Source organism: Callospermophilus lateralis, chromosome 14 (genome assembly GCF_048772815.1).
Source record: "Callospermophilus lateralis isolate mCalLat2 chromosome 14, mCalLat2.hap1, whole genome shotgun sequence".
NCBI lineage: Eukaryota > Metazoa > Chordata > Mammalia > Rodentia > Sciuridae > Callospermophilus > Callospermophilus lateralis.
Window position 1 is genome coordinate 19202568 of NC_135318.1, and position 25634 is coordinate 19228201.

At 37.5% G+C, this 25634-nt stretch overlaps 1 protein-coding gene and 1 pseudogene across 2 annotated transcripts in view; both read right to left on the reverse strand.

The window, feature by feature from the left end:
- Positions 1 to 25634, reverse strand: part of Asxl2 (ASXL transcriptional regulator 2) — a 131351-nt gene that overhangs the window by 93675 nt on the left and 12042 nt on the right. The gene's annotated exons all lie outside the window — the stretch shown is intronic.
- On the reverse strand, positions 1378 to 2766 carry LOC143380281 (eukaryotic translation initiation factor 2 subunit 3, X-linked pseudogene; annotated as a pseudogene).

The following is a 25634-nucleotide window of genomic DNA, read 5'->3' on the forward strand; positions in this document are numbered from 1 at the left end:
ATTTGTATCAGCTCTGTATTTCATATTAAAACTTTTGGTATTGTACATACAATAAAACACTTTTTCTAATTTATTATTCATTTTTATTATTATTCATTTTCCATAGAGGTAAATTTTTTTTTTCAGTACTGGGAATTGAATCCAAGACTTTGTGCATGCTAGGCAAGTGCTCTATCACATTTCCCAATCTTTTTTTTTTTTTTTGAGACAGGGTCTCATAAGTAGCACAGGCTAGTTCAGAACTTGAAATCCTCCTGCCTTAGCCTCAAGTAGCTAGGATAACAACAGGCCTTGTGCCACCACATCCTGCTTAGTCTTTTCTTTTAGCACTTCTACAATTAAATGTACCTTCCCTCCCCTTCAATAGCTTAGTAATTTTTGCTTTCAATTCTATTTAATTCACATAACAAAACATACACATAGGCCAGGGAGGCTGAGGCAGAAGGACTGTGAGTTCAAAGCCATTCACAGCAAAAGTGAGGTGCTAAGAAACTCAGTGAGTTTCACTAGGACTGGGGATGTACCTCAGTGGTTGAGTACAACGGAGTTCACCCCCAATGCAAAACAAACAAACAAACAAACAAAAAACACATAAGTAAGGGAAAATTAAGGAAATGCTAGAGGGAGAGGGGGAGGGAGGGGGAGGGGGAGAGGGAGGGAGAGGGGGAGGGAGGGGAGGGAGAGGGGCAGGGAGGGAGGGGGAAGGGGAAAGAAACAATATGGCCATATATTTTTGACTAAAGTACTACACTCTAAGGGCTGGGGTTGTGGCTCAGCGGTAGAGCTGCCTAGCGTGTGCGACGCCCTGGGTTCAAGTCTCAGCACCATAAATAAATAAATAGTATTGTGACCAATTATAACTAAAAAATAAATATTTTTAAAAAGTACTACCTCTATTACCACAAGTTTAATTGAGTGGAAAGAGTAGTTTGCAAAGCATTTATCTTACTCTAACCACAGGAGGGCAGTGTTTATCACACAAAAACTCATTCCACTAGAATTGCTTATGAAACTACAAAATACATTTTTTTTTTTGAAGAGGAAAAATTTTTATTACAAACAGATTCCATGGCATGCATGCTACAGCAAAGGCTGGCTGTGACAAACAGTTTCATTTCAAACCTGCATGGATATATAAATTATACATTTCCTGGGAATGTTTAACTTCTGTTAAAATGTAGATTCAATCCAACATTACACCAATTTTCACACTATTGTAGAGGTTAAATTTTCATCACAAAATAAAAATAACCTTACAGCTACCTACTAAGGTAATGAGCTGAGAAATTAATTCCATAGTACTGCTCTGAAAATATACCCCTAGATTGTTAAGAGAAATTCCAGCCCCATCCAAATGCATTATTTAACTGGGATTCTTTAGTCATCGTCTATTGTTGGCTTGATTGTCACTCCTCTTACTTGACCCCAACCAATTAAACACCAATGTTTCTCAACTCTTTGGCTAAGGGCAATCTTTTCTCCTACTTCTGTGCACACAGGATTAGTCAAAACAATTTTGCCCAAATCAGCATTGACATCACTAACTCTCTCTCCTGTTGACAAGTGATCCTATGTTCACCATGAGCACTTCATTCATAGAAAGTTTTTGGACTTTCGCTGTTTTCTTGTCTCCATCAGTGCGTACACCTAGAAGTCATTTAAGTAGGAAATAGGAAATTTCCAATTCTGTGAAAATCTCAGGTAAAGCTCCAACAGCACCAGGTACCTGCCCCACCATTCTGTCAGCATGGCACAAAGTGGGGACGATTTTTGTTCCAACTCCAGTAAAACCCCCTGGAGCAACATACTGAAGATCATTATGTTTGATAAAAAGGGATACAAATAAAGATTGGTTTACACATGAGTTTTCCTTCACTGTCTTTGGAAACAATACCAGGTCTGACTTCTATCTCCTGGCCCACCTTTAATACTTCTTTTGGAATAAATACTACCACCAGCAACACCTCCCTTAAGGTCGTCAACTTCACAACCAGGCTTGTTAACATCAAATGACCTAATAATAAGGTCAGGGTTCTGAAGTAAAGTCTCTTGAGAGTACTGGTATTTTCTTTACTATGTATACTCACAGATGACTTCAATATTGTATTTCACCTGAGCAGAAAATGGAATACTGGGAACTCTTTCTGCTACTGTACCTTGTACAAATGCTGTTCTTTAGCCTGACAAATCAATTTTATTCTGTAGAATCAAAATATGCTACAGTTTCATGATTTCTATAGCAGTTATGTGTTCAGAAGTCTGAGGCTGAGGACAAGATTCATTACCAGCTATCAAAGGAAGAGCTGCATCCATTACTGTTGCACCATTCAGCATAGTAGCCATCAAAATATCATGGGCAGGACAGTCAACAAAGGAAACATGTCTGGCTAATTTGAAGTTCCCTTTGGTTCTTGGAATATCTACATGAAACTCATCGGGTGTGCTACTTCCACATGACCTATAACATTCTGGCCGAGGACAACTTGGGTCATCAAGTTTATAAATCTTTGCATTAGCATATCCAAGCTTGATTGTAATGTTTCTTTCTAGTTCGTTTTTGAACCTGACAGTGTGAACTTCAGAAATGGCTTTTACAACTGTGGACTTCCCATGAGCTACATGACCAATTGTACCTATATTAATTGTGGCTTGTCTGCTGATAACTTCATGTGATAGTGGTGTCAACTTGGTAACATCCAAGGTGGCGAGATTCTGCTGAGAAAGGTGCGTCTGCCCCAGAGTCGCTCCAGCCTTGCCCCCAGCCATCTTGCCCAGAGAGGGACAAAACACAATTTTTAGAAACTACTATGTGGCAATATGAATAATCACTCAGATTTAAAATTAACACTACGGAGAAAGTACAACTAAATATGTTTTTAAAGTGCTTAATGTACTTACTTCTTAGCTTGCAGGTTCTCATTTCAGCTAACAAAAAAGATTTTAAAATTTTCTGAGACTTAAGAAAAAATCTAGGTAGCTTCTAAGATTTGAGTCCAACTCTAGCTAAATAACAATATTTAAATTAGTGCATTTATAAATTAATTCCAGATACACAAGAAGTACAGTATAAATTTTGCATAACCTAGATGATTTTATTTTATATTTAAAATGTTTAAATAAATAACATGGTAATCTTTATAAATTCCTATCAGTGTTATAAGGCTCACTTACTGTCCAAAGGCTTTAATTAGGATAAATAATTCCATAACGGTGAACCAGGGAATTTGAAAAGTGAAAAGATCAAAGTTACGCTATAGAACACACTAATATTTAAGACCAGAGAAGAAAAAACACTAAACTAAGGAATGGTGGGGAATAGGAAGAAAAACATAATGCTTTGGTGCCTCAGAAATTATTCTAAGGGTGAGGGGTCAACATGTCAAAAGTTTACCTACTTAAAGAACAGAAATACGCAGGGGGGGTTGTGGCTCATGGGTAGAGCCCTTCGCAAGTGCAAGGCCCTGAGTTTGATCCTCAGCATCACACAAAAATAAATAAATAAATAAAATGTATGGGGGGGGAGAATACACCCTTAAAAAAAAAAAAAGAACAGAAATATGCTGTTAGCAAGAGGAGATCTTAAGCTTTGGAAGTTCAGATTCTATTTAATCAGGAGCAAAGAAATCAGACTTGTGAGGTCTTAGCACTGAATGAAAGTCTATTAGAGGGAACAGAAAGATAAAACAACTCTTCAAGAACAGTGAAGGTAGAGCTGGGTTTGTGGCTCAGTGGTATCATGCTCCCCTAGCATGCATGAGACACTGGGTTTGATCCTCAGCACCACATAAATGTAAAATAAAGATATTGTGTCCACCTAAAACTAAAAAATAAATATTAAAAAAAAAAAAAGAACAGTGAAGGAAATGGGAAAAGTCAAGGAATAACTGTTTTGTCAAAAGAGCTGAACAAGTTTCCTATACTGGGATAAAAGGAAACCCAAGTAAACGAAACTATCCCAATTCTCCCTGTCCTAACATGAGAAGCAAATTAGGTTCAGATACAGTTTTTGATAAATTCATTATCATTTTGATTAAGCTCATTAGAACTTGTGCTACTTAAGATGTTACACTTGGAAACAAAATGAATTCAGAGGATATGGTATTCCTCAACTACCAAACTTACTATATACTTTCTCACTATGGAAGTTTAGGAGCTAAGCACATGATAAAAACAAAAAATATGTGGAATTGAGACAGAAGGGATAACCAATAGAGCCAAATACCCTCATAAGAAAGAGGGTAAGGGGCCCTACCAGACTGCGGAGCATATCTGTTGATCACTACCTCTGTCCAGTGATACACTCTTCCATGTGGCTTCTATGACACCGGCCTCTCCTTGGTTCCTTCCTACCTCTGTACCAGCAACTTTTTCATTCTCCACAATCTTATAACATTTACCCATCTTCAGGATTCTCTTCTCTTCAAAACTGCAACTCTCCTTAGGCATTTCACCCTCCAATGGTTTCAAAAATAATTATGCTCCTACAGTAGCATCCAATATATCCCTAGTACTGCCTTTCACACTCTATTTTTTGTAGCTGCACTTTAATTTACTTGTCTTCCCCATTAGCATGTATGCTCCATGAGGGCTAGGACCACCTGTCTTGCTCATCTAGTATATTACCAATGCCCATCACACAGATTAAAACATCTGATAATTTACTGATGGAATCTGGAACATGGGTGGCAAGATTAGCCTTAAACAACATTAAAAATGCCTATTTTTTTAAACAGAAATTAAAGATAAAAGTTAAGGGCAAATACAAATAAGTTTATAGACTTGGGGACAGAAATTTTAATGTATTAAGAAGTGAGGGGTTGGGATTATGGCTCAGTGGTAGAGCACTTGCCTCACAATGTGAGGCACTGGGTTCGATTCTCAACACCACATATAAATAAAATAAATAAAGGTCCATCAACAACTAAAAAAATAAAAAATAAAGAAGGGAGTACATGGAGGGGCTAGGATGGTGGCTCAATGGCAGAGCGTTTGCCTAGCATGTGAGAGGCACTGGGTTCAATTCTCAGCACTACATATGAAAACAGAAAATAAAGGTATTTTTTTTAAAAAAGGTAGTGAGTACATGTAAATACTGATCTATACAAAGAGGCACCCATGGATATACAGAGAATACACACATTGGCTTCAAAAGCTCAGATGTATAGATTTTTACCTAAAGGTCTCTCAATTCTGAAAGCTCTACAAGTCACCCTGATTTAGTCCATTCTTATCTTGTATTCTTTTTATCTGATTATCTGAGAAGTCTAGTTCTCAAGGGAAAAAAAAAATCTCTCAAGACAATCTCCCAAAACTCTAAATTTAGACTTAGTAACAATAAGAGTTAATACTGGAGTGGGGTGCAGTGACACAAACCTGTAATCCCAGCAGCTCAGGAGGCTGAGGCAGGAGGATCATGAGTTCAAAGCCAGCTTCAACAAAGATGAGGCGCTAAGCAACTCAGTGAGACCCTGCCTCTAAATAAAATACAAAATAGGGCTGGAGGTGTGGTTCAGTGACCTCAATACAAAAAAAAAAAAAAAAGAGTTAATACTGGGGCTGGATTTGCTTAGGAGTAGAGCGCTTTGCATAGCACATGTGAGGCACTAGGTTCAATACTCGGCACCACATAAAAATAAATAAAGGTATTGTGTCCATCTACAACTAAAAATACTTTTGAAAAAAAGTGAATTACTCAACCAGCTTTTAAGTGCCCAGTACTGTTCTAAGTGCTTTACATATATTGGCTCATTTAATCTTTATAATAATATGATATAGATATTATAATCCATTTTTCCATGTTAAAATTGAGGCACAGGCCAGGTATGGTAGAGCACGCCTCTAATCCCAACGGCTTGGGAAGCTGAGGCAGGAGGATTGCAAGTTCAAAGCCAGCTTCAGCAACAGTGAAGTGCTATGCAACTCAGTGAGAACCTATCTCTAAATAAAATATAAAATAGGGCTGGGGATGTGGCTCAGTGGTCAAGTGCCCCTGAGTTCAATCCCCAGTACCAAAAAAAACAAAAACAAAAACAAAAAACTGAGGCACAGAGAAATTAAGTAACTTGTCTAAGATCACATCCGCTAATAAATGACAGAGCTACTCCTCCTGCTCAGTTGCCAACTTTGAGACCCCTAGATGTTACAGGTCTTCAAAGAGATAAGCCAAGCATTTGGGTGACAAGGTAATTACACTGGACCTGTTTCATTCTGAAGGGGACAGGAATCTGGAATAGTTGTCAGAGGAGTTTGCCCTCCCTGCTTTCAGTGCCTCCATTAGCACCACTGGCCAGGGATATGTGATTTTATTAACATAGGGCATAAAATCACCTCAGACCTAGTGACCCTTTTTAGGCAAAAGCAAGTATAACAATGGACTCTGATAACTGATATCACCAGACACTATATCAATAAGTAGTAAACCTGAGAGAAGACTGGAAATGACCTTTAAGATGTAGTAAATGCATCCGTAAAGTACATACAATACAGAGGTATGAATGGAATAGGCTTGGCCCCAAATAAAACAATTTATTTCTCATCTCTGCAATTTCAGGCTCTGTTAGGGTTAGAGATCCTTAACCCCAGAATGAAACATTTTTATCAGAGAACCTTTAATCTGAATATGAACTTAACAACTACTGGGTTATTTTGGTTCACGATAATGAAGGAGCCGACAAAAAAGGAGTTATTACACTGGAGAGGTAATTGACCACAGGAGTTTATACTGGAGTTAATACTGGAGTGGGGTGCAGTGACACACCTTTTCCACACCTAGTGAAAGCAGGCAACTGCAGACCAAGGCCAAGGCATGATAAGGAAAAGGCAAACATATTCAGACTCCTCAGGAATAACGATCTCAGGCAAGCAGCTTGATCAGTTCAAGTCTAATAAAGACTAGGGAAATCTAGAATGGCTGATGGTAGAAAGAGACAGTGAGTATCAAAGTGGTCTTGAAATAAGCTGCTGCAGCAGAGACTACAGTTTGTTCCACTAACCTTCTTAAGATACTACTGCCACAAGCTGTCTACACTTGGTGACGAGAGGACTCCAAGTGGAGCACAACCTATGTAAGGAACAAACCATCGCAGTCTTTCTTATCCTGTAACACCATTGCCGCTGATTTTCACTGTAGATATGAGACAGCATCTCTTATGCTACCAACATCCCACCTTTGTTCATGCTGCTTTCTGTAGATGACATACCTTTTCCATTCCTTTTTATACCTGAAAGTTTATCTGTCTTATAAAATATAGCAAAGACTTTAAAAACACCTAAGATTCTATTCTTTGAGGGTTGACAATCAGGCACCTTATACACTAAACAGCTAAGAAGGTTAAGTGATACACTTTTCTGAAAGTAATTTGGTAACACGTGACTTCACAAGCTTTCAAAGATTGACATCTCCTACTCAGTAACTTTCCTTGTAGTATAAAAGCAGAATGGCAGAAACCCACTGGAGGTCTAGGCAGGAGGGGTTTGTTGTTGTTTGTTTGTTTAAGTTGTAGTTGAACACAATACCTTTATTTTGTTTATTTATTTTTATGTAGTGCTGAGGATCTAACCCAGGGCCTCGCCTAGGCGAGTGCTCTACAACTGAACCACAACCCCAGTCCCTAGGCAGGAGGATTTTTGCAGAATTAGTAACAGTTATGGAAATAAACAAATCTAAATACCCAAAATTAAGACAACAAAATAAATTAACTCCCCTTCCAAAGAGTTAAAGAGCAAATCTCTTTAACTCCTTTATCTGTACCCCTCAAATGTGAGACCACAGACTCCTCATTTGTGCCCCTCAAATGAGACAATGTCTGAAACATAGAAGGAACTAAATTGAAAACTGATATATTGGGCTGGGGTGTGGCTCAATGGCAGAGCACTTGCCTAGCAGGTAACAAACAAAATAAAGGTATTTTGTCCATCAACAATGGAAGGAAGAAGGGAAGGAGGGGAGGAAAGGTGGGAGGAAGGGGAGGAGAGGTGGGAGGGAGGGAAGGAGAGAGGAGAGAGGGAGGGAGGGAGGAAAGAAGGAGGGAGGAAGGGAGGGAAGAAGGAGATACATTATCATAAAAAATATTTTGGGTGGAGGTGGGGGTGTAGCTCAGTGGTAGGGCTCTTGCCTAGAATGCACAAAGCCCTGGGTTCAATCCCCAGCACAGCAAACATGTATGTGTGTATTTTTTAAGACTTTTTTTTCATTTGTTCTGTTTAAATATACGCGACAGTAAAGTATATTTTGAAATATCACACATATGTGGAGTATAACTTAGGATCCCCTTCTTTGTATATTTTTTAAAGCAGAGTTTTCAATGATGAAGAAGTGGTTATGATATGTAAAACTAAATACAAAATACAGAAGAAAAAATACTGAAGGATTATAAACAACCAGGTGTTGCAACGCATGCCTATAGTAATCCCAGCTAATAGGCTGAACTGAGGGAAGAGGATTCCAGGTTCAAGGAAGACTCTGCCTCAAAATAAAAACAAAAAGGCTGGGGATGTATTCAGTGGTCGAGAGTTTGCCCAGCATGCATGAGGCCCTGGGTTTAATCCCCAGTATTGAACATTTTTTTTTAAAGTATTACCAATATATGTCCAAATATTAATAGTATGACCTTATATCAAAGTATTAATTTATAATCAAAGCTCATGATAGGGCTGGGAATACAGCTCAGGTAAAAGAGTGCTTGCCTTGCATGCACAAGGCCATGGGTTCAATCCCCAGCACCACAAAACAAACAAAAAAGCTTATGATAAACAGGTTTCAGAATCATATATAGTTATTTACTGTTTATATCTTTTTGGGGAAGAAGATTCATAACTCTTATCAAATTCCAAAAGGGAACTATGGCCATTAAGTGTAATTATATAATAAAATTAAGATTACTGGGCTGGAGATGTGGCTCAAGAGGTAGTGCGCTCGCCTGGCATGCATGCGGCCCGGGTTCGGTCCTCAGCACCACATACAAACAAAGATGTTGTGTCCGCCAAAAACTAAAAAAATAAATTAATTAATTAAAAAAAAAAAACTTCTTTGTTTTTCTGTTTTCAAACTTTTCACAACCCACATCAGTCAGACAATTGTTGGAAGAGAGGAAGTATCCATAATTCACAAAAATACATGACAAATCTCTAACAAAAAAGTTTAAAAACCCTAATTCTAAGACATTTCCTTAAAACATTCCTCACCTAGAAACATAATAGTTTCATGTTGTCTTAAAGAACCAACTTTGATCCACATTAGAAGATCAAGATTTCATACTAGGTTCAGTCAACCAAAAAGAAGGGATATGGGTAGGAAACCAACAATATTAGTATCACTCTACAAAAAAATCTCAGTAAAAGGACTTGATGTTTAAGGTAAAAAGTGAGCTTAAAATTCTAGGGATGTTGGGCCACCCCTGGTAAAAATATGGACTAAACTACATACTTTAAAGATGGAGCTGGTAAGGTTGGGGCTGTAGCTCAGTGGCAGAGTGTTTGCCTAGCATGTTCGAAGCATTGGGTTCAATCCTCAGCACCATATAAAAACAAACAAATAAAGGCATTCTGTCCATTTGCAACTACAAAAAAAAATTTTTTTTAATGGAGCTGGCAGAGAAATCTCAGGTCCTAATTAGTGTTAGGCTACATCTCTCATTCCAACTTTCCCTATACTACAATTCTCACTTGTGACTATATGGTATAAAAGCTGATGAATAATAATTTTGATTTTAAAAATGTAAATTTAAATTTATGGCTGGGGATATAGCTCAGGTGGTAGAGTGCTTGCCTCGCACACACAAGGCCCTGGGTTCCCAGCACCACCAAAAAAACAAAAAGTAACTTTAAACTCTTCAGAAAATTTTTTTTTTAATAATCTATTTGAACAAACCTTTAAGCATTACCATAGTTCCATTAACTAGCAAGTCAGGTAATATGCACTGTATTAAGACTAACCAAATATACACTACACTGTCTTCAACACCTTATTGTCACTGGGTTAAAGTAATCCAATTCTATTACCCCTCAACTATGATTCTCATGAATTCCTCTGTTCATTGCAGACTTCAGTTAAAATGACATTTTCTCCCTAGACCCGCTATCAATATTTTTTTTTGGTTGGGGGTATTTGGGGCACCACAGAGAACTGAACCCAGGGACACTCTTACCACTGAACTAGATTCCCAGCCCTTTTAATTTTTAAATTTTAATCTTTAAATTTTAAATTGCTGAGGCTGACCTCGAACTTGCAATCCTCCTGCCTCATCATCCTGCCTTGCTGGGATTACAGATGAGTTGCTGGAGGCATGTACCACCATGCCCACACATTCAGTGGCAAAGTGCTTGCCTAGCATACGTGAGGCCCTTAGTTCTAGTCCCAGCACTTCAACAAAATAATACAGACCACTTTGAGAGTCTGATGATAGGTAAAAAAGATCTTTCTCAGTCAAAAGTGTTATTTTTATTGGTAAAAAATACTTTTTAAAGGTACAGATGACTTTGACAGCCTGATGATAGGAAAACCTTTCTCAGTTAAAAGTATAATTATTATTGGTAGTTGCTACTGAGGCCACAGACCCTATGATGCTTAAGGTACGCTGTGTTCTTAGCAATTTAAGGATATTCAATTTTTTTGGGGGGTGGGGTACCGAGGTTTGAACCTAGGAGCACTTAACCAGAGCTACATTCCCAGCCCTTTTTTTTTTTTTTTTTTTTAAGACAGGGTCTCACTAAGATGCTTAGGGTCTCACTAAATTGCTAAGGCTTTGAACTTGCAATCCTCCTGCATCAGATTCCCAAGGTGCTAAAATTATAGGCATGTACCACCACCAGCCCAGCCCATTCAACATTCTTGTGAGAAAAAGATTCATTCCCTCCTCTGTGCTCACTCTACAAAGTGGGAACCAACACTAACAGTAAAGCATTATTGGCCACAGAAACTGGTTTAGAAATGGGCAAGCTCAAGCCAAGGCAGGAGTACAACGAGATGAAATAGTTTTTTTATTTTCAGTCCAGCAGCCACTGGACTTAAACCTGATGACATGAGGCTGAAGCCAACAGATTTCTTGGTCCATTAAGGCCCAAAGCAACATCCTAAAGCAGAAAAAAGAAAAAAAATCTTTATGATGCTTCTATTTAAACAGTGAATTCAACCATATCTAAAGTTCCTCCTTGAGATTTTTTTCAGTAACAAACCAATAAATTCCCTTTTCTTCCTTCTACCACTGTGGGATAGGTTTTCTACTACTTTTGAAACAGTTCTTAAAATAGTGCCCATTATCCATACAACAAGATTACGGGCTGGGGTTGTGGCTCAGTGGTAGAGTGCTCGCCTAGCATGCATGAGGCACTGGGTTCAATCCTCAGCACCACATAAAAATAAAATAATGATACTGTGCCCACCAAAAACTAAAATATATTAAAAAAAAAAAAAAGAAGAAGAAGAAGAAAAAAAGAATTTTTGGGCTGGGGATGTAGCTCAGTGGCAGAATGCTTGCCTAGTACCTAAAGACCTGGGTTCAATCTCCAGCACTGGGGGTAAAAAACTGGAATAGAGGCCATATCTATATACAGAATCCATACAGAGAGATTAACATAAAATTAACTATGCTGAATAGGAGAGCCTACTAGTCAGAAAAAAAGCTTTCAACCAAAAAGCAAAAAAATAAATTCTCACATGCTGTTTTATTTAAGTTTTGCAAATTATCAAACTATTTGATGAAATATTCCCAAAAACCAGTCAAAGAAATGCTTTGAAGCTACCAGGACAAGGCAATTGTCTCTGAAATGGAATTTTCCAGATGTCAAACATAATTGGTGCTTCCACATTCTTGCTGAAAACAACCAAGCCCAGATAAAATCTCACCTCTCCTGGGAAGTGTGCTCTCATCCTAATGCCACTCTTCCTTCTCAACTACCTTAAAGTGGGTAACCGCAGTAATTAATTGATCATTTTTTATTGTAACAAGTTATCTTTCCAAATAATAATAATAATAATAGAATTGCATGTAGGGTATGCATACACAAGCACAGTCATAAACAAAGTCTAAAGAAAAATGGGGGGAGGATTAGAAAACATCACACATGGGCTGGGGATGTGGCTCAAGCGGCAGCACGCTCGCCTGGCATGCGTGCGGCCTAAGTTCGATCCTCAGCACCACATACAAAGATGTGTCCGCCGAAAAACTAAAAAATAAAAATTTAAAAAAAAAAAAAAAAAATATCACACAGACAAGTACACAAATACTTAAAGTGGGCAACCACAGCAACTAATTAATCATTTTTTATTGTAACTAGTTATCTTTCCACATAATGAAATGTACTTATTGAGGCAAAATAGCCAAGATTTTACTCAAGACAGAACTAGAAGGAAGCCTTCTGAAGTAGAGAAGGGCAACTAAACAGAGATTTACTGAATTTTAGCTTCCTTTGCAGAGAAAACTGTTTTCTCTGTATGTTTAACACTGCTACCACTGTGCACAGCACACTCCCAGAGGCGCAATGATTTCTGTTTAAAGCTCCAATTCAAATGTGGAATAAAATACTCTTTTCTATGTCTGCCATTGCATGTTTAAAATAAAAAAGCAAACACAATGCTAAAAGAGAACATTATTAAACAGTGAAGGAAAGTTGTACAATAGAAGGAAGGGAAATAAAATACAACTTGCAGTCACTTTTACATGACCAGGTTTCTGAATTCATCATAATGACCTTCTAAATATCAATACTCCCTTTACTCCAGCTCACAAGTATTAAGAGACATCTATTCCTTCTTAGTTTAAAAACAAAACAAAACAAAAAAAAAACGTGTATCATTGCCTGGCATGATGGCACAGACTTGTAATCTAGAAGGCAGGAAGATCACAAATTCAAGGCCAGCCCCAGCAACTTAGGCACACTGCCTCAAAATAAAAATTAAAATTAAAAAAATCTGAGGATGTAGCTCAAAAACAAAGTACCCCAGGTTCAATCCCCAGTGGGGGGAGTTAGCTCTTCAAGGTCAGTGACCACATTACATAATAATGACACCACAAACTAAAACAAAGTCAAGTAGGAAGAAAAGACTAGGGGAAAAAAATAAGTATGGTGAAATATCAATGATGTTTGCCACTGAGTAAAAGATTTGGATGATTTTTCTCCTTTTTTACCCTCCCTACACTTCTAATCATGTAGGAGTAATATTTTGACCTAAAAGTTTTTTTCATTTTTAGGTAATCAAGTCTTGACTTTAATGGATTCTATCTTACTTTTATTAAGCCTGCTTTCAAAAAAATGAGACAAAACCCAGAGTCTTATAAGGAAAAATATTTACAAATGTGACAAAAAACATAATAAACATGAGGCTGGGCACAGTGGTGCATGTCTGTAATCCCAAAGGCTCGGGAGGATGAGACAAGAGGATCCCGAGTTCAAAGCCAGCCTCAGCAAAAGCGAGGTGCTAAGCAACTCAGAGAGATCCTATCTCTAAATAAAATCCAAAATAAGGCTGAGGATGTGGTCAGTGGTCGAGTCCCCCTGAATTCAAGAGCCAAAATAATAATAATAATAATAATAATAGAAATGCATGTAGGGTATGCATACACAAACATAGTCATAAACAAAGTCTAAAGAAAAATGGGAGGAGGATTAGAAAACATATCACACATAGACAAAGCTGTATCAAATCAATGAGAAAAACACCAACAATTCAAAGAACTGGCAAAGGATAAAGAAACAATTCAGAGAAACAGAAACAGAAGTGGCCAATTAACATGTAAAAAAGATGCTAAACCACAGCCATATAAACATAAATATGAAATCAAAATAAAAAACAGATTTTTTTCATCTAGTGACTTACCATAGGTACAAAGGGCTATCCTCGAATGATGTAAAATCTTACATCCCTTTTGAGCACAACTGGGCACTCTTCAGCCTTAACTGGACAACCTTTGACCCATCAAGTTCAACACAAAAATTAATTACGATACTGCTACAAGTACGTAAAAAATATGTAAATAATATTTCCTGAAGCCATATTTGTAACATTATAAATCTGGACATGATCTGAATTCCCCTAAGGAACTAGTAAATCAGACTGCTGAATAACCAAATAACAAGAGAATATGCCTCCATCAAAAAGAGGACCAGAGCCAGAGCTGGGCGTGATGGCACAGGCCTATAATTCCAGCAACTCAGGAGGCTCAGGAAGGAGGATCTCAAATTCAAGGCTAACCTCAGCAATGTGGCAAGGCCCTAAGCAACTTAGCTCCTGTGTCTGGAAAAGGATTTTTAAAAAGCTGGGTGGGGGAATTAAGGCTCAGTGATAAAGCAACCCTGGGTTCAATACCTGGTACCAAAAAAAAAAAAAAAAAGAAAGAAAGAACAAACAAACTACTATATAAAAAATTAAAACTTCTGTGTATCAAAGGATGCAATCAACATCATGAAAAGACAACTAATGAAGTCATCTGATAAGGGATGTACAAATACATGAAGAACTCCTACAAGTCCACAACAAAACAAAACCCAAATCAAAAATGGGCAAAGAATTTGAATTGAAATTTCTCCAAAAATTATATACAAATGGCTAATAAGCATAGAAAAAGATGCTCACCATCACTAATCATTAGGGAAATGCAAATCGAAAACACAAGTTATCATTTCATATTGATTATAATGGCTGCTATCAAAATTACAAAATAAAACAATGTAGGTATGCAGGGCTAATGGGAATATAAAATGATGCAGACAAATAGAAAGTAAAAATAGTATGGCAGTCCCTCAAAAAATTAAAAATGGAGTTGGGCATGGTGTTGCACACCTATACTCCCAGCTACCTAGGAGGCTGAGGAAGATGGATCACAAGTACAAAGCCAGCCTCAGCAACTCAGTGAGGCCTCCAAAACACAGTAAGACCCTGTCTCAAAATCAGACATAAAAAGGGCTGGGAATATGGCTCGGGGGTTAAACACCCACAGGCTCAATCCCTGTTACTAGAAATAATTCATTAATCAATCAATTAATTAAAATAGATATATAATCCCATAATACCATTTCTGGGTATATATACAAAAGAAAACAATTCAAAGTAGGGTCTCAAAAATATATTTATACACCCATGGTCATAACAGCATTATATACAAAAGCCAAAATGTGGAAGCAAACCAAGTGTCCATAAATGTCTGAAAGAATAAATGTAATATATACACACAATGGAATATTATTCAATCTTTAAAAAAAAATCTGGCTGGACAAGGTAGTACAGATCTATAATACCAGCTACTTGGGAGGCTAAGGCAGGAGGATCACAAGTTCAAAAACAGCCTGAGCAATTTAGTGAGACCCTGCCTCAAAAATAAAAAATAAAATGGGCTAGGGAAGTAGCTCAGAGGTAGAACACCCCTGGATTCATTTCCCCCATAGTACGGGGTAGGGGATTCTGATACCTACTACAACACAGGTTTTTTTCCCCCAGTACCAGGGATTGAACCCAGGGGTGCCTAATCACTAAGCCACAACCCCATCCCTTTTTTGAGACAGTGTCTCCCTAAGTTGCACAGAGTCTCACTAAATTGCTAAGACTAATTCTGAACTTGCAAAAATCTTCCTGCCTCACTTCTCAAATGGTTGGGATTAAATCTTAAAAACATTATGTTAAGTGTAATGAGTCAGTTGCAAAAAACAAATACTGCATGTTTTCACTTTGATGAGGTCTTCAGAGTCAAACTCAGAAATGAAAAGTAGAATAGTGGTTATCAGGAGTTGAGGAAGAGAGAAAAAAGTTGTTTAATGGGTATAAAGTTTCCATTTGCAGATAAAAGTTAAGAGATCAGTTGTACAAGAATGGGAATATAATTGAAACCTCGACACTTATAAAATGGTTAAACAGGTGTGGTGATGCACACCTGTAATCCCAATGACTCAGGAGATGGGCAGGAGGACGACGAGTTTGTCAAAGCCATCCTCAGCAATTTAGCATGGCCCTAAGCAACTTAGCAAGACCCTGTCTCAAAAGTTAAAAAAAAAAAGCGGGGGGGGGGGGGGGGGGGGGGGGGGGGCCTGGAGAAGTAGCTCAGTTGTTCAACACCCCTGGGTTCAATCCCTTGTACCAGGAAAAAAAAAAGTTAAGACAGCAAATGTTATGTTATGATACACTGCCCATGATTCTAGAAAGAGTTATGTGGATAAAGAGAGAGAGAGTAAAAAGTTAATAAGATCTAGGTAGTGAGTATGTGAATACTCACTGTAAAAATCTTTCAAATTCACCACAGGGTTTTAAACATTTTTAAATGTTTTGAGAAACAAACCATAGTGCTCTACATACAGATATGCAAACATAATCGCATATTAAGTGAAAAATGAAAGCTGCAGAACTGCATAGCTTAACTTCTTAAATTATTAAAGGAAGAGAGCACTATATGTATGTAAAGAAAATGTTTGAATATATACCTTAGGAACCACTAGCAGTGTTTACAACTCTGAAAAGATGGAATTGTCTTTTTTTTTTTGTAAAATATGTTTTTAGTTGTAGATGGACACAATACCTTTATTTTGTTTATTTGTTTATGTGGTGCTGAGGATGGAACCCAGTGCCTCACACATGCTAGGCAAGGGCTCTACCACTGAGCCTCAGCCCCAGCCCCTGGAATTGTCTTTATACTCTGAAGTATTTGGGTTATTTTAAGCCACAACATCCATTACTTTTATTGTAAACATACATTTATATAGCCCAAAACATACTACCTCTCTCACCACCACAAAGCAAATATTTATTTATCTTATTGGCACCCACTTTTGGGGTTTTTGTTTATTTGTTTGGTAGCAGGGATTGAACCCAAAGGTGCTTTATCATTGAGCTATTTCCCCAGCTCTTTTATTTTTTATTTTGAGACACGGCTTCCCTAAATTGCTCAGGGCCTCCATGAATTGCTGAAGCTGGATTTGAATGCATGACCCTTCTGCCTCAGCCTCCCGAACTGCTGGGATTACAGGTGTATGTCACCACCCACAGTTTATGGCTTTTTTTTTTTTTTTTAGTTGTAGTTGAACACAATACCTTTTATTTTTTTTATTTGTATGTGGCGCTGAGGATTGAACCCAGCACCTCACGCCTGTTAGGCAAGCGCTCTACCACTGAGTCACAACCCCAGCCCCAGTTTATGGGGAAAAAAATCCCAATCCTTCTTTAATTTATATCAGAATACAGTATGAAGCATGCATATAATTTTCTTAATTAGGTTTCTCAAGGACTACCTACACTTAAACAGTGAATTCCTGCATATATTTGACCATTTGACTTTAAAACCTAGTCTAGTGAGCCTTTTCCACTCACATCAGTACCATGCTATGCTGCTTTATTTACTGTATCTCTGCAATACATTTTAATATCAAGCACTACAAACTCTATCTCCCCGTACTACTTAAAAAAAAAAAAAAAAAAGTACTTAAGCCAGGTATGGTAGCACACCCATATCCCAGCAGTTCAGAAGGTTGAGGCAGGAGGATCACAAGTTCAAAGACAGCCTTAGCAACTTAGCGACACCCTAAGCAATTTAGCAAAACCCTTGCAAAATTTTTTAATTTCAAAAAAGGATAGTGATTGTTATAGTTTGGACAAAAGCTCCTGTCAATGCAGAGGTGAGGTGATTAGATTATGAGAGCTCCTGGGGCCATCCTAACTGGATAGTTAGGCAAGTGGGGCCTGGCTGGAGGAGGTGGGTCACTGGAGGCATGCCCTGGAAGTGTACATCATCCTGGGGGCCCCTTCCCCTTTCACTTGATTTCTGCTTCCTGAGCCCAACATGAGCTGAGGAACTTTTCTCTTCTGGCCCTTCCCCTATGATGTATTGCTTCAGTTTATTCCTAGAGCAATGGAGTCGGCCAACTAAGGACTGAAAACTCTGAAATCATGAGCACCAAATAAACTTTTCCTCCTCTAAGTTGTTCTCATCAGATATTTTGGCCACAACATTATCTAAAATGAAAACAGGAAGAACACAATTCCAGGCCACTCTGGACAACTTAGTAAAACTCTATTTCAAAAGTTTAAAAGGGGGTTAGAGAGATGACTCATTGGTAAGAGCATTTCCCTAGCATGCTGGAAGCCATAGTTTCAATCCCAGCACTTGAAGAAGAGGGGGGGACCTCAAAAATTTAAAAGGGATAGTGCACTGATAAAGTACTTGCTGAACATGTGTAAGGCCCTCAGTTTGATTCCCAGTACTTAGGGTAAAAAAAGAATAAAAGGAAAAGGAAAGAAAATTACAGGTCAGGCATGGTGATGTACACCTGTAATCACAACAACTCAGGAGGCTGAAGCAGGAGGATTCCAAGTTCAAGCCCAGCCTGGGCAACTTAGCAAGATCCTGCCTCAAAATAAAATAAAAAGGGCAAGGGATGAAGCTCAGGATAGAATGTTCAATCCCCAACACCACAAAAACAAATAACAGGAAAATTTACTATGTGAAAAGTATGAAGCACTATAACCAAATGAGATTTTTTTCCCAGGAATGCAAAGGCGTTTTAACACTAATTGAGTTGAAAATTGATGTCACCCAACATATTGGCAGTCGATATAAGTCAAATGATTCCATCAATTCACAAAAAGCATTGGAAAAAATCCATCACAACTCAAAAGTTTAAAAACACATGGCAGGCCTAGGGTTGTGGCTCAGTGACAGAGTGCTTGCCTAGTATATGTGAGGCACTAGGTTCAATCCTCAGCACCACATAGAAATAAATAAATTAACAAATAAATAAAAGAAATAGAGGTGTTATGTCCATCTACAACTAAAAATAATTAAAACAAAACACATAATAAACTAAAAGGATTTCCTCAACCAGATTATAGGTGTTTACAAAAAACCTACAAAAGTCAGAATATTAATTATGAAGAACTATTCCCTAAAATCAGAAAGAAAATACTCATAAATCACATATGCAACTAAGGACTTCTATCTAGAATACATGAAGAATTAAAACACAACAGCAGGGGCTGGGGAATGTGGCTCAAGCGGTAGCGCGCTCGCCTGGCATGCGTGCGGCCTGGGTTCGATCCTCAGCACCACATACAAACAAAGATGTTGTGTCCGCTGATAACTAAAAAATAAATATTAAAAATTCTCTCTCTCTCTCCCTCCCTCTCTCACTCTCTAAAAAAAAAAAAAACACAACAGCAAAGCCAGGCATGGTGGCACATGCCCATAATCCCGGCTCAGGGGCTGAGGCAGGAAGATGGCGAGTTCAAAGCCAGCCTCAGCAAAAGCGAAGTGCTAAGCAACTCAGTGAGACCCTGTCTCTAAATAAAATACAAGGACGGGGCTTTGGCTCAGTGGTAGAGCACTTACCTAGCATGAGAGGCACTGGGTTCAATCCCTGGCACCACATAAAAATGAAAACAAATAAAGTGAAGGTATCATGTCCATCTACAACTAAAATAAATAAGTAAGTAAATAAATAAATAAATAAAATATAAAATAGGGCTGAGGATGTGGCTCAGTGGCCAAGTGGCCCTGAGTTCAATCCCTGGTATCCACCCCCCCCCAAAAAAAGCAAACTATACAACAGCAAGAAAATAAACCCAAGGATGAGGGATATAATCCGCTGATAGGGTGCTTGCCTACTAGCACTTGCCTAAGGTATTGAGTTCAACCACAAGACCAAAAAAAGAAAAATTAAAAGATACAGCACAAATGAATTTCATATATATTGGTAGTGGGAATGCAAAATTACATAACTACTCTGAAAAAATTATTTTCTTTCAGTACTTGGAACACAGCATTCCAAGCCCTTCTGGATTTCAGAGTTTGTGTTGAAAAATCAGAAGTAATTCTGATTGGCTTCCCACTAAATGTGACCTGATTTTTTTTTTTTTTCTCTTGAGGCTTTTAAATTTCTATTCTTGGGCTGTGGTTGTGGCTCAGTGGTAGAGCACTCGCCTAGTATGCCATGAGGCACTGGGTTTGATCCTCAGCACCACATAAAAATAAAATGAAGATATTGTGCCCACCTAAAACTAAAATAAATAGATAGATAAATAGATATTTTTAAAATGTTTTTAAAAAATAAATTTCTATTCTTGTTTTATATATTAGGCAATTTTAATATGTCATGGAGAGGTTCTTTTGGATTCTGTCTATTTGGAGTTTTCAATGCTTCCTGTATCTGGACGTCCATTTAATTCCCAATATTTGGAAACTCTTCCATTATTATTTCCCTGAAGAGGTTACCCATGCCATTAGCCCACATTTCAACCCTCATTGATTCCACTGGTTCTTAAATTTTATCTCTTAATATTGTCCCAGGGCTCTTGCATATTCTGGTCATGGTTACTTTTTTTTTTAAATAGTGTCTGACTGTTCAAGGTCAAGCCACTTTGTCTTCCAGCTCTGAGATTCTGTCTTCTGTATAGACTTTTAACTAAACATTTTATTTACCTTTCATTTCCAAAATTTCTGTTTGGTTCTTCTACAATATTGCTATCTCCTTGTTGAATCTGTCATTCATATCTTGTAATGAATTCCTAATTCTTTCAGGCTTTTCCCTGAAAAATTTTCAATTTATCATGGAAGGTTTTTATTTCTACTATGATTTTGAAGAATAACTGCTGCATATATCAAATTGGTTCTAACTCTCAAATTAAAAAACATAGGCAGCACATAGAATAGATTGGAAAACAAGTCCGAACTATAGGTTGTTTGCAAGAGACTCATAGGCAAAGATAGCAAAAGGCTGAAAGTGAAAGGATAAAAATTGATATACCATGCAAAGAGAGCCTGAAAACAAGCAGGAGTATCTGACAAAGCAGACTTCAACTCAAAATTAATCAGAAAAGACAAAAAAAACCGCCACTTTGTACTGGTTAAGGAAAAAATCCTACAAAAAGATATAACAATAACAAATATTTATGACTCAAACATGAGTATACTTTTTAAAAAAAGATACTACTCAAAAACTTACATAGCCCCCAATACAATAATACTGGGTGATTTCAACTTGCCTCTCACCAATAGATAAGTCATGTAGACATCAACTCGGTAAAGACTCTGCAGACCTAAAAAATATGATGAAGCAAATGAACTTAACACATATCTATAGAATATTTCATGCAAACAGCCAAATTTACATTCTTCTTGGCTGCTCATGGAACCTTTTCCAAAACAGACCAAAATTTAGGCCACGATACAACTCTTAGCAAATTTTTAAAAAAGAAAGAATTATATAATTCCTTGCATCTTATCTGATCAAAAGAGAATAAAATTAGGAATTAAAAAAATTAGAAACCAACAGCAAAATAAACTACAGAAATTATACAAACACATGAATTGAATAAAATATGTCTGAATGATGAATGGGTGATAGAAGAAATCAAGGGGAGGGATTTAAAAATTTTTAGTATCAAGCCAAAATAGTGATGTAACACACTAGAACCTCTGGAACATTATGATGGTGGTTCTAAAAGGAAAGTTTATAGTTGGCCTACATAAGAAAATAAGATCCCCCAATAAACTATATAATGATGCATCTAATGGCCCTTGAAAAATACCAATTCCAAAAAAAAATTCCAAAACTAGTAAAGGAAATCGTTAATATAATAGCTGAAATCTATGAAATAGAGAATAAAAAACTACAAAGGATCAATGAAATAAAGTGTTGGTTCTTTGAAAAGATAAACAAGTCCTTAGCCAAACTAACCAAAAGATAAAGAAAGAAGACCCATATTAATAATTAATACAGGGCTGGGGATGTGGCTCAAGTGGTAGCGTGCTCGCCTGGCATGCGTGCGGCCCAGGTTCAATCCTCAACACCACATACAAACAAAGATGTTGTGTTCGCCGAAAACTAAAAAAAAAATAAATATTAAAAAAAAAAATAGGGCTGGGGATGTAGCTCAAGCGGTAGCGGTAGCGCGCTCGCCTGGCATGCGTGCGGCCTGAGTTCGATCCTCAGCACCACATACAGACAAAGATGTTGTGTCTGCCAAATACTAAAAAATAAATATTAAAAAAATTCTCTCTCCCTCTCTCTCCTCTCTCTCACTCTTTAAAAATAATAATAATAATAATAATAATAATAATAATTAATACAATTAGAGATAAAGAAAACTCACCACAAACATTTCAGAAATCTACAAGACTTTGATCCAGAGGATCATTCAGGCTATTTTGAAAACTTATACTCCAATAAATTGGAAAGCCTAGAAGAAATGGATATGTTTCTAGATACATATGACCTGCCAAAATTGAATCAAGAGGACACAGAAAACCTAAACAGACCAATAACAAGCAATGAAATAGAAGTGCTAATAAACTCTTCCAACAAGGAAAAAGCAAATGTATTCTCAGCAGAATCCTACCACATCCTTAAAGAAGAGCCAATACCAGTGCTCCTCAAATTATTCCATGAAATTGAAAGGGGTAGAACACTTCCAAACTCATTTTATAAAGCCAGTATCACCCTGATACCAAAACCAGAGGACACATCAAGGAAAGAAAACTACAGATGAATATCCCTGATAAATCAAAGGGAGGGATTTAAAAATTTAAAAATTTTTAGCAAAAATCCTTAGAAAGATATTAACAAATCATATTCAACAACATATTAAGAAGACTGTACATCATCATCATGACCAGTTGAGTTGGTCTCATTCAAGGTTGCAAGGATTCTTTAACATACACAAATCAATGTTAATTCACACAAATAGAATTAAGGACAAAAATCGCACAGTCATCTCAAAAGATGTAGAGAAAGCCTTCAACAAAAATCAGCACCCGGGCTGGGGTTGTGGCTCAGCAGTAGAGCGCTCGCCTAGCACATGTGAGGCCCTGGGTTCAATCCTCAGCACCACATAAAAATAAATAAATAGGGCTGGGGTTGTGGCTCAGTGGCAGAGCACTGGCCTAGCACGTATGAGGCACTGCGTTTGATTCTCAGCACCACATATTTTTAATAAATAAATAAATAAATGTATTGTGTCCAACTACAACTAAAAAATAAATATTTTTTAAAAAATCAGCACCCATGCTGGGCGTGGTAGTACACACCTGTATTCCCAGCAACTTGGAAGGCTAAGGCAGGAGGATTACGAGTTCAACCAGCTTGGACAACTTAGCAAGATTCTGTCTCAAAATAAAAAATAAAAAAGCATAGGGCTTGGGCTGAGGCTGTAGCTCCGCCTCGCACATGTGAGGCACTGGGTTCAACCCTCAGCGCCCCACACATGTAAGGCACTGGGTTCAACCCTCAGCGCCACATAAAAATAAATAAGTACATTAAAATTAAAAAAAAAAAAAAAGCATAGGGCTCAGTGGTAGAGTGCCCCTTGGTTCAATCCCCAATACCAAAAGTAAATAATTTTTTTTTTTTTTTTTTAAATCTGCACCATGGGCTGGGACTGTGGCTCAGTAGCAGAGCGTTTGCCTCACATGTGAAGCACTGGGTTCAATCCTCAGCACCACATAAAAATAAATAAATAAAAAATAAATGAAGCCGGGTACAGTGGTGCATGCCTGTAATCCCTGCAGCTCGGGAGGCTGAGACAAGAGAATCACGAGTTCAAAGCCAGGCTCAGCAATTGTGAGGTGCTAAGCAACTCCATGAGACCCTGTCTCTAAATAAAATACTAAATAGGGCCGGGGATGTGGCTCAGGGGCCATGTGCCCCTGAGTTCAGTCCCCAGTACCAAAAAAAAAAAAAAAAAAAAAAGATAAATAGGTATTGTGTCCATCTACAATTAAAAGAATATTTTTTAAAAAATCAGCACCACTCATGACAGAAATGCCCAAGAAACTAGAGAGAAAGGGCTATATATCATGGCCAGGCACGGTGGTGCTTACCTCCCAGCATCTTGGGAGGCTGAGGCAGGAGGATCATGAGTTCAAAGCCAGCCTCAGCAAAAGCAAAGCATTAAGCAACTCAGTGAGACCCTATCTCTAAATAAAATACAAAACAGGACTTGAGATGTTGCTCTGTTGTTGAGTACGTCCGAGTTCAATCCCTAATTAAAAAAAAAAAAAAAAAATCTAACTGGAAATGGGAAAGGAGAAATGGATTTCAAAATTTAATAAGGTTTTTAGAGGCAGATGACCTTAAAAACACAGAGGTTTTTACATTTTTGGTAAGAAAGGAAAATAAAATACAGAAGGATGAACAAATTTTATTTATTTATTTATTTATTTAAATATTTATTTTTTAGTTTTAGGTGGATACAATATCTTTATTTTACATTATGTGGTGCTGAGGATCAAACCCAGTGCCTCGTGCATGATAGGCAAGCACTCTACCACTGAGCCACAACCCCAGCCCAGATGAACAAATTTTAAATTTGCTAAGATTGCTTTGAACATATGTTAATTTATTACCAAATCACAGAACATATTTAGTATATCTTAAATTTCAGTAATATTTACAAGAAAAAATAATCTCAGAGCTCAACCCCATTCACACATTGATTTACATTATAATGCTTACATATACACCAATAATATGTTAGGTATACACCTTGCTTATTCTTATATAGTTATAAAAATAAAACAAATTTATCAATTAAACCCAAATATAAAACAAATTTCAACTTTAAGTAAAAATTAAAATAATGCTACTTTTGCTGTTAACTATATCACCATGGTCTTTCCTCTCACACCTCCCACAACACTCCCCATCCTGGGGAAATGAAACCAGGGACACAGACGCCAGTCCTTTTTAAATTTTGAGACAGGCTCTCACTAAGTTGCCAAGGATGGCCTGGTACTTGCAATTCTCCTGCATCAGCCTCCTAAGTAGCATGGATTACAGGATGTGCCAACATACCCAGCATCACCATGGTCTTGGCTGCTACAACACAAGACCTTTTGAGATGTTTTGAATACGCAAAACATGTTTTCTTATCTAAGCTATGGTGAAAACTTCATTACATTGATATACCATGATAATAGCTACGAACCTCCCTTTGTGAAAATACTCCAATTAATACGGACAGCAAAATGACACCAAAATTGCATGTCAAGTAACAAATATACTCAACTTTTAAGATTAACATTAAAACACAAAACTAAAAAATTTTCATTTAAAACCCCAAGCAATCCCATAAATTCCTGGTAAGAGATTCATGGGAAATTTAGTTTGAGAAACAATTTCATTAAACCTTTGTCACGTTGCCACCTGTCTGCTAGAAAATAGACCTGGAAAATATACACAAAGCAATCCAATAGTAAATAAAAGACTGAAAAAGTTTTCCTTCTTACCTCCCACATCTGTTCTCCAAGTACAGTTTTTTTTGTGGGGGGAGCGGTGGTACCAGGGACTGAACTCAGGGACATTCAACCACTGAGCCATATCCCCTGCCCTATTTTGTATTTATTTAGAGACAGGGTCTCATGGAGTTGCTTAGCACCTCGCTGTTGCTGAGGCTGGCTTTGAACTTATGATCCTCCTGCCTCAGCCTCCGGGGCTGCTGGGATTACAGGTGTGTGCCACCATGCCCAACCTCCAAGTACAATTTTATATCACAAACTCAATAACAGGTTTTTCTCCTAGCAAAAATGTCCTTAATTTTTGTCAAAAATAAATATATCGCTATTTAATGGTGTTTTCACAAATGGTATCATGATTTCCAAAGGCAGTATGGTATACAATCCCAAGACATAGTATTTAAACAGAAGACAGCTGTACAACACACTGCC